The sequence below is a fragment of the Dreissena polymorpha genome, chromosome 2 (assembly GCF_020536995.1).
Source record: "Dreissena polymorpha isolate Duluth1 chromosome 2, UMN_Dpol_1.0, whole genome shotgun sequence".
Classification (NCBI taxonomy): Eukaryota; Metazoa; Mollusca; class Bivalvia; order Myida; family Dreissenidae; genus Dreissena; species Dreissena polymorpha.
This window is the reverse complement of record NC_068356.1, coordinates 21,179,069-21,192,541: the sequence shown is the minus strand read 5'-3', so window position 1 is coordinate 21,192,541 and position 13,473 is coordinate 21,179,069.

The following is a 13,473-nucleotide window of genomic DNA, read 5'->3' as shown; positions in this document are numbered from 1 at the left end:
GTCATTGATCCCGAGGGACAAGAAAAACAATTGATTAATATTCGAAATAAATAATTTGATTAATGACAATTATATTATTTGAGCCAGGTCACAGGAAAAGCGCAGTCAAATCAGTATCCAATTAAATTATTTGTTATTGTCAGAAAAACGCTTTTAAGCAAACAGATTTCAAGCGACTGCAGGCTGATCTAGATCCAAACTGGCCACAATCGCCTTAATGTCTCTTTTACTGTGACACAGTTCATTTAACTTTAAAATGATAAAAAGTACTAACACTAAGAAAGAGTACGAACCAGTAAAGAGTTTGAAATCAATGTTGAATTTCAGGACAGCTTGGTGATCTGCAAATCCCCGATGAAATGTTGATATCGGGTATCATAGTCATTCAATAAGTGGCAAAATGCTCGATTACAATTTATAAAGCACAATGTGACTTATATTGATAACTAAAAATACCAGTATGCCAGTTTTGCCGTGTCAAGCTGTTATGCTCCAGAAAGTCCTTCATTCACATCGAGTATATATCCTTCGAATTCCAACTATTGTTGTCATAAGCGGAGATTTAGTGTATAAATAATTCATATATCCTAAATGACAGCTTCTAAATAGCGAAACAAGCCAATTTATGTAGTAAGAAAGTTTTGAATCGAGACTCTCATGGGGGCGGCCATTGTTGAATGTTGAAACACGAACGACAACTCTGCTAGGAGAATGTTATCAATGACGAGCAATCTCCTACGCAGTGGCGAATGCAAAAGGGAAGTAACTGAAAAATCGAGTTATCTCAATCGGACTGGCTCGGTCTTTTACATAGGTCGCCATTGTGAATTTTTTTTTGATGGTTATGATACCTTGGACGATGCTGTTCCAGCATCGTCAATAAAAAGGATTATTATGTGTTAGGTGTGTTGCGTTAGGTGCTAGGTGGTAGGTGTTGTGTTAGGTGTAAGGTTGTGTAAGGTGTTAGGTTTTACGTACCGGTAAAGTGCAATTGCCCCTTTTACACTTCCGACACGTGATGCGAACTAACTGTACTATGCTGACCCTTTGTACGAACGGATTTTGCACTTCCGACGCTTGGTACACGTGGATTTTACACGTAAAACGCCTAAAACGAGCAGGCTTTACACTGACGCTTTGTACGAACGGAATTAACACTAATGACGCTCTTTACGACAGGAGTAAACACTACCGACGCTTTGTACGAACGGAGTTTACACGTCTGATAATTGCTTCGAACGGATTTAAAACTTCCGGCGCTTTGTACAAACGGACTGTACACTAACTACGTTATGTACGAACAAAGTTTACAATACCGATGCTTGGTATGAACGTTGTTTAAACTTCGAATGCTTTGTATGAACGAGGTACACATTTCCGAAGACTGTTACGAATGAGGTTTACACTTTTAACTCTTGGTATGAACGATTTGTACACTTCCGACGATAGTAATGTGTAAAGATGAATGGCATTCGGTTGAAAGTGTACCACATGTTAGTCCAAGCTTCCTGAAAAGGCCGGACCGCTGGTCTTACCCGATAAAAATTATTTACGGTCCGGCGAAGTTTCTAATATCGCCGGTCCTTGTGACAGGCCAAACAAATTATGACTAAATACTGAAAAGTCTAATACTTGCCAAGAGAACGAAAACACCCCATTAGAATCACTCTTTTCGTGAATTTCAAGCCTTTTTGTCATTAAGAACACTAACGCGTCACTAATTATTGTTATTTCGAAAACGTCAATTTCAATGGTCCGAAATATTACCATCTATCCAATTACAATGGTTGTAACAAAAAACTACAAATGAAAAACGTATGTCGTTGCTAAAGTTCTTCAATGGAAACACCAATCGTGTTATGTTATTTTGTTTAGAGTCTGACTAGAATCTAAAACGAGTATATGCTATTTTGTCAAATATAAATAAATTTATATAAGACGTGTAAAAAACTTATTATATATATATCTTTCTATATAAAATAAAATAAAAGTTCAGAAGAACATGTGTTGGAAAATGCGATATAAGCCAGATATTTAATTCTGAAATCGAAAACGGCTGTACAGTCGAATTCGCCAGCATGTATATCATTCATGTACGATGTGAATCTAAACTTAGTTTAACGGTTCATTTTAAACTTCTGCAACGATATTTATTCATACGACACACGAACACTAACTCTGGTCCTCATAAAAAGACGAATGCATCGGTTATTGTAGGAAAATATGTTCGACACAATCGACTCGGGGCGCTAATTTGTCTTTGCTGCATTTTATGAAATTGGTATTTAATGTATAATTTTTCTTGCACAGTTTGCGTTATTGTAACATATTTTATCAATTTATTACATTTAAACACATATAAAAAAATCGTATATACTCGCTTTAAAGCTGTTGTCCATCATACACTGTAATCACTTGAACACGCAAGTGTTTTGTTTTACTTTATCGAGTGTACTTATACACAGGCTTTACATTGCAATAAATATGATGATATATAGATTAATTCTTCAGTTATAAACTCACGCTGTTCGGTCAGGTAAATTTTTGTCCGGACAGGCTAACTTTTCCATCAGCCTGTCCAGTTGACAGGCACTTTTTGGGACTTTTCAGGAAGCCTGTTAGTCGCAACCCATTCAAAAGTTTTAAGAAATAGTAGCGCAAATACTGTTTTGGAGAGATCGTTTACATCATTTAGCTAAATTAAAACCATTGGACACACGCTTACAATCAGTTATATTTGATAATTAAAATTGCATAAAAATTACAAGTTTAACAAGTGTAGTTCATTTTAAGATCCGGTAATGTAACTTTCCTAGTTCTTTGTTTACATGTGCAGTTTGTTATAAAACGCGTCTCGACACAACATTAATATTTAATCGTACGTTGGAAAAATATGAGATTTTTGTAAGTTTAGTGTTTTGTGTCTATCACAACGCCGTCTCAGACCCAAACAAATCAGCATCCCACAACCGAAGATAAATTCAAAATCAAGATGAGTCAAATCAAAAGATTTGGCTCATCTTCAAAACTTCCATTTATCTATCAATGTACGGCATTCCGATTGAGAACGTTTGCATGATCAGTATAACGTACGATTCGGATGTCAAAGTAAGTCTGATAGGAAATTTAAAACAACCAGACATCCACTATTTTATGTATACATCTATTAAATCAAGACGTGTCCATACGATCAATTATAAAAAGAACATGAAACGGACAATTTCATAAATAGACAAGTTGAACGTTTCTGAAAAAGGCAGCAAATAAAAAGAAATAAACGTAATTTACCCTTTGGAAACAGAGGTGTCATTAGAATCAATAGGCCTTGGAAAAGTTTTTGTCGGTAAAAGGGGTTTATAAAGTTGTGGATTTAAAGCCAAAATAAGTCGTAAAGGTACATTGTGACATTTGATTGCTTGTAAACCAGAGCTTATGTTATGTTGTTTTTTTTTCATCATATATGAAGGTTTCTACCCACGCAAATATGTGGACATGTCCCTTCCATGCTGAAACCAGAAAATATAAAAGTGATATCCAAAATTTAGGACGATTGAACTAATTAGAGTCGATTTGTGTTTCTTTCTTATCGAAAACATGCCTTCAAGATCATAGATATCTAAGAAATAATTGACAAAGTGTGCTAGATCTCCAGACATGTGTACCTTTTGGCCGTGACTTGACCGCACCGCGAACGTGCCAGCAAGCACTGACGATATGAAATGTGACTACACTGACAGCTCTCTGACACGTATGTGTTTATGGGCGATTAAGGCTATCATATCAGTTTAATGTTTGCACGTCAAAATTGCACGCAACTGTGCCCTTGTCGGAATCGCAATATGTTTGTTGTCAAATTATAGTGGAAACTTTCCTTATAGCTTGCCCTATATGTACTGCCCATTTCCTGAAAATATACATGTGAAAAGTATCACAATTCATCAATTATGTGAAACGTAAAAATTTCGTATATAGCATATAGCAACTATCTGTGTGTTTATTCAATCGTCTCAATTGCAAAAGAATATTGGAACTGTGCGAATGAATTGATTGTATACATTATGATATATATTTTTTTATTGTTAAACGTAACAATAATGTCTATGTACAATTATGTTAGCTATGTGATGACACATCCACGATGAGGTTCTTGTGCAAAATATTTATTGGCATACTGTAGACTAAAATTTCAGATTATTTATCAATAATGGTTTGGTGATTTTTGTAATTATCAGGCTATTGTTGTTTAGTTTATTTGCTTTTTTAGTTTTGATACGTGAATTGTTTTTGTGTTGGCGTTACTGGATTGCTGTACTTAAATGATTTTTAGCCCAGCAAATGTTGGATTAAAGCGAGAATATACGATTTTTTATATGTGTTAAATTTTAATATATTGATACAATATGTTACAATTACGCAAAATAGGCAAGAACAATTATACATTGAAGACGAATTTCATAAAATGCAGCAAAGACAAATCAGCGCCCCGAGCTGATTGTGACGAAGATAATTCGTACATATTTTCCTACAATTACCGAAGCATTCGTCTTTTTAGTTAGTTTTTATGTGTCGTATGAATCACAGGTGGTTAGCGTGTGGCTATGATATTAATTAGTGAAAACATCATTTTGAATGATAAATAATCATATTATAACGAAAAATTAACTTTTCTGAAAAAAAAAATTTCACTATCAAATATATATATAACAAGGTATGCAACTCAAAATCACCCCAAAACGGGGTGCATCGCTTTGAACAGCCATATCTTCATCAATTGTGCAGCGATTTTCACGATCTCGGTCTTATTCAACGCAGAAATGAATTTCCTTTCTGGAAATGTATATGTCTTGCAATATTTTTACAAATGCTGGGTCGACTTTTAAGAAATAACACGATACACAACACGCATGACCCAGTTGACAGTGATCATGTATTCTTTATGAATGAAATCTCCAGTTGTAAAGACACATCTCCGCATTGGACCAATGAAATCACTCGTATGTTAAAAATGTCAGTTAGTTGAAATGTATGTAAACAAAGGTTTCAAACGGCGCTGGACAGTTAGTCTTGATGCAGAATGTAACGACAAGAACGGTAATAATGTTTTTTCATACGTTTTATTGAATTATGGTATCGAACTACATGAACTTTGTAGGGAAGTTGCCCTTTACTCCGTGAAGATTTCAGTCTTAAAGACAGCATGATCACTGTCAACTGGGTCATGCGTGTTGTGTATCGTGTTATTTCTTAAAAGTTGACCCAGCATTTGTTAAAATATTGCAAGACATATACATTTCCAGAAAGGAAATTCATTTCTGCGTTGAATAAGACCGAGATCGTGAAAATCGCTGCAAAATGTATGAAGATATGGCTGTTCAAAGCGATGCACCCCGTTTTGGGCTGATTTTGAGTTGCATACCTTGTTATATATATATTTGATAGTGAAATAAAAAAAATTTCAGAAAAGTTAATTTTTCGTTATAATATGATTATTTATCATTCAAAATGATGTTTTTACTAATTAATATCATAGCCACACGCTAACCACCTGTGGTATGAATAGATATCGTTGCAGAAATTTAAAATGACCGTTAAACTAAATTTAGATTCACATCGCACATGCATGATATACATGCTGGCGAATTCGACTGTACGGCCTTTTTCGATTTCAGAATTAAATATCTGGCTTATTTCGCATTTTTCGACACATGTTCTTCTTAACTTTTATTTTAATTTATATTAAAATATATGTTTAATAAGTTTTTTACACATTTTATATAAATTAATAAATATTTGACAAAATCGTACATTCTCGCTTTCAAGTCTATTTCCTTTGAATTTAAACACATACGCCATTTATTTCAAAGGCCCTGCTTATTCCGGACTATATAACAGTAATAATTACAATTCTTGTTCGATAATTAATCGATGGCACTAAGAAAGGAAACGAGTACATTAAAATATCATATTCCGTCTAATAAGTCGTTTTTGCCTCTATATTATTCATTTTATATTGATGTTTTTATGGAACATAACATAATTCAAAAAAGGATATAAGTTTGGAGGTATTCAATCCACAAGTACCAGAAACTAGCTTAAAGTGAGCTAAACTCAAATTTATTTTCGTACATTAATATCAGAAATTAATAAATATACTGATAACCATAAATCGATAAATAGGTGTACTTATTGTGTCTTTTGTTTTCGGATAATGTCAACGGCAGCGTGATTTGGACATGGATTATATAACATGTGATCGAAGTCAAGATAAAACCCATTTGTGCCGAGTGGACTCTCCCATCCTTCAAAATTGGATCAATTTATTTCAAAAATTAGGGTTGTCTAGTATATTTATTTCTATATTTAGAATATTTCTTACAGAAATTCCTTTAAGCAAACAGCGCAGACCCAGATGAGACGCCGCATTATACGGCGTCTCATCTGGGTCTACGCTGTTTGCTTAGTCCTTTTTTTCAGGACGCTAGGCATAAATGGGTTAATCCTCCTTTCTTTAACCATCAGTACGATGATTATCTTTTGTTTTTATATCAGCAACTTGGTCCCCTAATGCACGGACTAATTGTGATAATGTACACTGGTATCATATATTTATATGTTAAACCATGATATATCAGGTACAATTTCTTACATGTGTAGGACATTATCTCTAGCCTATGTTATCTACATTACATAAATGAATGTTTATAATGGTTGACATATGTCTGTGTACATTATTATTTTCTGAACTAATATTTATACTCATACTCATATTTAAAAATAACACTGATGTCAGGTTTACACAACGTGACAAGCTTTATTTACTTTGATATTACAACTAGTATCACTTTGCAATTAATTATGTCTGCCATGTAAGTTTGAATTGCTGTTCGTCTTTCCAAAACCATGCTGAACATGCCTGACGTAATTAGTTCACTTATTGATTCTCAAATAGCGCACAAACATAACAATAAATCAAAATATAACACCAATAGCAACTTCTGGCGAAAAATTGCCATGCGAACGAATCCGGGCATAACACCTTAACACCCGCGTATATCTATGTGTGCCGTCATACCATATCTCATTCGACGCAGCCGAATTTTCTGAGCAATACATATAGCAGACATATATATCCAGCTGGTGTCTACAATATTTGAAGCTTATTGTTAATAAAGCAACAGCGAACATATGTGTACACGTGATGAATTGCTATCGGGTGTATGCTTCCAGTTTTAACCCATTTATGCCGAGTGGACTCTCCCATCCTTCTAAATTGGATCAATTTATTTCCATAATTAGGGATGTCTAGTATATTTATTTCTATATTTAGAATATTTCTTACAGAAATTCCTTTAAGCAAACTGCGCAGACCCTGATGAGAGGCCGCATCATGCGGCGTCTCATCTGGGTCTACGCTGTTTGCCAATGCCTGTTTTCTAGACGCTAGGCATAAATGGGTTAAATTGGTTAATTACTAAATCTTGAAAGCAAATGTTAACCAACAAAAATCCTGATGAATCCGCGTTATCAGCATTAAAACTGAATCTATCTTTGTAAGTTGACAAAGTATTTTATTTAAATACACGAACTAGAAGATAAGATGCTAAAGTTAAGCCATTTAATCTTCGGTAATGATGATTATTTAAATACGAAAAAAAGAATCCTTGTATTTTTTTTGTTGAAAATACATATTTAAAATTGAATACTTATTTTATGTTAATAACATTTAAATTTGTACTGATGTGATAAAAATATACGTATTTCTAACGTTTCAGTTCTGAATAATCCCTTAAGCTATCATAAGTATTTTAAATAGTTCATTAATGGCATAAGGCTATGTTTTCCAGACTTCGCTATTTCAGATGTATATATGTTTGTCTTCTTTAAAAAATAATATTGGGTTTAAATATTTCTTGATTGTTCAGTACACACATGCTTGTTGCTTTGCGAGATTCCATATGTTTGTGAAAGACTTCTCTATTTAAATTATATTTAAATACGCTTTCGATATTGATTATATCGAACTTGTTAATTGTGCATATACACCATAGCTACGTAATCTGGCCGTTTGCATCCCATATTACTACTTTTGTGTCTTGATTTGATTTACAATTGAGTAATTGAATTGTAATTAAACATTAACAACTACTGTTGTTATTGCTATTTTGTTTTGAATTACGAGTTTTTGAATTTAATGTGTATTTACACTTGTTAGTGTTGTGACTAATTATAGGGGAAAAGATTTAGATTTGGGATCCCTTCAACCAGTAATGTGTATAAGATTAATACCAGGTATGTGTATAAGACACATACCTGCTTCAACCGATTTAAATCATTTATGCTTTGAATTGAATATCCGAAGGCGGTGATTCGAGTTTTGAGTTTTGTTTAATGTCGTAGTGTTTGTATTGATTTGTATTGCACAAAGAATTGGTAATTTGCCCGAAATAAACAACAAGCAAACAAGAATTTCTCTCTTGATAATGTTGATATTTCTATTTATTGTCCTTCCGTCTCGCTTCTTATCAAAAATGTGGTAATTAAATTGGACTAGATGGTTACACATCCTAGTTGCCAAAAACTACAAGATACGTCTTTGGTGATCGATAGCAGGGTTTGCCAAATAGCATTGTTTCTTGGGCGGTGCACAGAACTTAACAATACAAGGTTTTTCATTCATTCAGTATCCCGGACAGCACCGTTGAATTCAAAAAAGACATTGACTGGCGCGGTATTTACAAGAAGGTTTGATAACTTTAGATGTAATGTTTCTAAACTCGTTTACGTCTTTTTTTCGAGATTCTTTTACTATTTATTTTACTCAAAAACACCCGTATTCAGTTTTGTATAAACTCAGTCAGTTAAAGTAATTGCCACATTCCGAACTTATTTCGAGTCAATAATTTAATCGTTATTTTCTTAGACCCAATCTAAATTGCGTTAAGTCCGTTCTAAACCAGGAATAATTCCATTTAAATGTCAAATTCTTTCTTCTACGATGTTGGTGAAATACTGTTAGAAACTAATAGTCCTAAGCCATTATCTAATTATTTCCCTCACCCTTTAATATCAGCAGATTCCATAAACTTTTTTCCAATGGAAATAAAGCTATCAGCGATACACATTATCTCGCCAAACCCTGCTTTAAGAGCAATTGTGCACGCATATTAGGCAACAACACATTTCGGTTGCGATCAATTTACAGTAATCAATATGGAACCGTATCCCACGGGAACAGCGTGCATATGATACGATACGTAGAATGAATAAAGAATGGCGTTTTGAATCTGATAATTACCTTAACGTCAATTGGATGTGTGAATGGTAAGGAAATGCTTTTGCATAATTTAAACCCCATTGAATTAGCCAACAATTAAGTGTAATCAAAATCCAAACCTGACTTGATTTTGAACACCGCTCCAGGAATAGCTAAACAGTCTAAAAGCTTAAGCAAATGAAGTCTGGAGCGATCTTTATCTGTGATAACTGGACATGTCATTAATTGTCATTTCTGTCAGGTTTAGGTACATTTGTTAAACGCGGACGATTGCATTAAATTATGCATGACAATTATATGTTTATATTGCAATGTTTGATCGAAATCTGTATGTAATCATACGTCAACTTTGTTTAAAAGTTGTTTCATGTTAATGACTGGCTATATAGACTGTAAATATTGTATTGGTCGAGAAACAGTGTATCAAATATTAATTTCGATAATGGTTACCCATGTTCCTAAGTTACACAACATTAAGATTGTCTGTCGTACAGTACAGTATACAGTTCCATTTGAATGCGTATGAGTGTACGTATTCAGGACAGATTCAAAATGTAGTCCCTTGCAATCACATGCACACTGACCAATCATGTCTTTAACCCAAAAAGGGTGATTACAACATGTTCATGCCCTTTCGATGTAAAAATTTCCAACGCTACGTTAGAAATTCACTCGTACATGGAAAGGCAATGGTTATCGATAAATGGCCTTTATTGCGTCGATTTTTATAGGATTATTATTATGTATTATAGTTTTCGTGCATTATATCACATGCAAAACGCATTATGAATGATGTGATTCAAACGTATATAAAGGTTTTTAAGAATAACGTGATGGTCTTACCATTTTCACCATTAGAAAATATATTGCTTTACGGTATTCTCTCATGGAAAAATGTATAATTAGTATGGCCATTTCCATAAAGTTATTCATAATTTAAAATAGTGTTGAAACGTTGCATTTGCACAAATGCATATTGAAACACACGCGTTGACAAGTGTAATCCTTAAAACTTAAGTATTTATAAGGCATTGTGAAGTAGGTTTAGTATTTATATTGAGAAGTTTTGACTTTATAAAATTGAATTGTAATATAATCGTTAAGCAACGAAGAGCAGTTAATTTTGATGGATCGGTACTTAATTTATTTAGTAAACAGCCGAGCCTATTTTCTATCAATCAAGCGCTATGTCCTTATTCTATATGTTATGATCCAGGCCGTATTGATTTAGGATAGCGTTGAAAGGTCTGAAGTTGCCAAATGGAAGCACAGCACGAAATAACTTCTACTTTTAAATATGTATTATTCAGGCCTATTGACGGATGCTGATCTATTAAATACATGTTTAAAGCTCACTTGGTATTCAGTATGGTGACTCTGGTCAGACTTTTTATGACGTAATGTTCTGTCTGTGTTTACATTACCATTTTCTTGGCCTTTGTTTGAAAAAGGCAGAGTAGAGTAGACCATATTGATTACTGTTTGTGTTAGTTAAGCAAAAGTTATTTTTGACCAACCTATTGAGGCTCACTGCTTGTTTTAGGAAAGTGCCGTAATGGACATTTACTCTACAAGCACAGATAAATAAAAAAACGATACCGTGCAATATGCGAAAATAATAGCAGATGATTCGGATTTTCTCGCAGTTAGTGGCATTTATTGTCTTCAATGTGTAGAAATAAGGTTGTTACGATTAGTGCATTTACGAATGATCGCTGATCGTCGGTGATAGTGTCGCTGATATCTTTGTGTTCTACAAAAGCTCTTGGTGGTATTCTAAACCTTTTTAGTCCCCTACCGGTTTCACAGGAGGTGACTTATGGTTTGTGCTCCGTCTGTTTGTCTGTCTGTCCGTCCGTCCGTCCGTCACACTTTTCTAGATCCTGCGATAACTTTAAAAGTTATTAATATTTTTTCATGAAACTTGGAACATGGATAGATGGCAATATGGGCATTCCGCACGCCATTTCATTTTGTTCTTGCGTCTAAAATTCTGGTAGCTATGGCAACAAATAGACTAAAAATACTGCTGAAAATGGGTTTCTTTTGATCCTGCGATAACTTTAAAAGTTCTTAATATTTTTTCATGAAACTTGGAACATGGATAGATGGCAATATGGACATTATGCACGTCATTTCATTTTGTTCATACGTCAAAAAATCTGGTTGCTATGGCAACAAATAAAAAAATATTCTGACAATGGTGGAATTTCTGACAATGGTGAAGCCGGTAGGGGACTTTTATTGCTTGGCAATTGTCTTGTTTATACTGCTCTCATGTACGAATTAAGAAAATATTAATGTTTAATGATAATTGTTAAAACATGTGAAGCACTTTAAATTTTAGTATTTATGTTGTACAGAAACTTTTTTCTAAACATCAGATAATAGCATGTGTTGTCTGTGTTGCATTAGACCAAAAAAATTATGATATTTACAGACAACACAATACGACATTTCTAGGAGTTATTTTAACTTAAATATTTATCTTTGATATTTTTCACAGAGCATTATGAGATTAAGAAACATTACAAAGTAATGGACGCATATAATTGGTAGTCACAATTGTAGTTTGAAGTTTTAAATTAAATTTTAAAAAACAAAACAAAATATAAAAACAAAATTGTAACACACAAACAAAAATGGATCCACATCAATCAAATTTTTTTTAGTGAGAATGAATATTCATATACAATTTCATATAACAATGCCCATACAATTACTAAAACATCGTTGTCGTATTTCTTGCCTTTTCGTTAGTTCTTTATCAACTGTATTGTTAATTGTAATTGTAAACTAAAGAAACACATGAAAGAAATTACTATTTTTGTTATATTTATCCATAATACAAAATGTTCAACATGTAATTGAATATATGTTGTGTGTGAGAGAGTGTGCGTGATATGTGTGTGTGTGTAATTGTGTGTGTATATGAACAATTGTGAGAAATGAAGTATACTTATCCTAAGAGAAATTTAAATTTCTACTTCTATGTTTTATATTGTGTTATTTACTTTCATATGATTTTCTTTTCTCGCCTGTATATGCGTGCATGTTTATGTATGTGTTTTTGAATATGTGTGTGCATGATTGTGGTTAAGAGAGTAGGTACTTTATGAAAATTGTAAAACCACTCATTTGTGTACATTACTACTTTGTGTTATTGATGACTTCATATGAGTGCATTAATAAATGAGAAAAAAATTCTAACGTTAAGAGACTGCTATAAAGCTTTCTTACATTAAATAATAAACAAATACGTGCTTTCTTAGATTTTTTTGAAGATAAGAAATGATTCTAGGAGAAAAAACTAAGAAAAGTCTTTCATTTAAATGTATAGAGAATCATACAATTATCAGAGGAATATCACAACATTTCACAATAAAATGTCATTTAAGTTAAAAGTTAGCACTTGCAGATCTTTTACTTCTGATGTCTTTAAATGAACGTACATATAATAATTTGCATCAAACGACAGTATGTTGCTTGGTTTTTACATTTTAACAAAGTAAGTTTTGAGATTAAACTTAAGAAAATCCGATTTAGCTAAAAATTAAAGTTATAAACAAAATAATGATCATACATTCTTAAATGATTCTGGGTACCCTTCATCAACGTGATTAAAAGAATTCTTACTTGAACAAGAATTATCTATTAATTATTAATGTTTCAAATTCATTTTTAATATAATTGGTATACCTTTAAATGTTTCCCGCAGGTTTCGTTGAAAAACATAATTTTTCAATTGTCAAGTGCAAATATGATTTCCTAATCGTATAAACCCATACCGTAAATTTCTTCTTGTCAATAAATCCAGATAATATTACCATGGGGAGCACGTTCATTGAACAACAATATGAAACTTTGTTCACAGTCTGTTAATCAAATTTCGGTCTATCGGTGACGAAAGTGACAACAGCACCCCATGGGCATTCGTATTTTGGTCGAATAGCAGTCGTTCAATTACATCTACTTTGAGTCTTATGAATAATAGAAACGTGGTGAAAATGTGCAGACAAAACGGACCTTTATCGCTCTATGTTTTAATAACAGCACAGTCAACACCGTCTGAATTGATGTACTAAATCAATTTATGTGTCAAATTTTCATTATTGAGTGGGAATGTTTTGGTCTGGATATGAACTGAAGTTCTTGTTACTTACCAGACAGAGAATCATGGTATATATTTGGAATGCTGT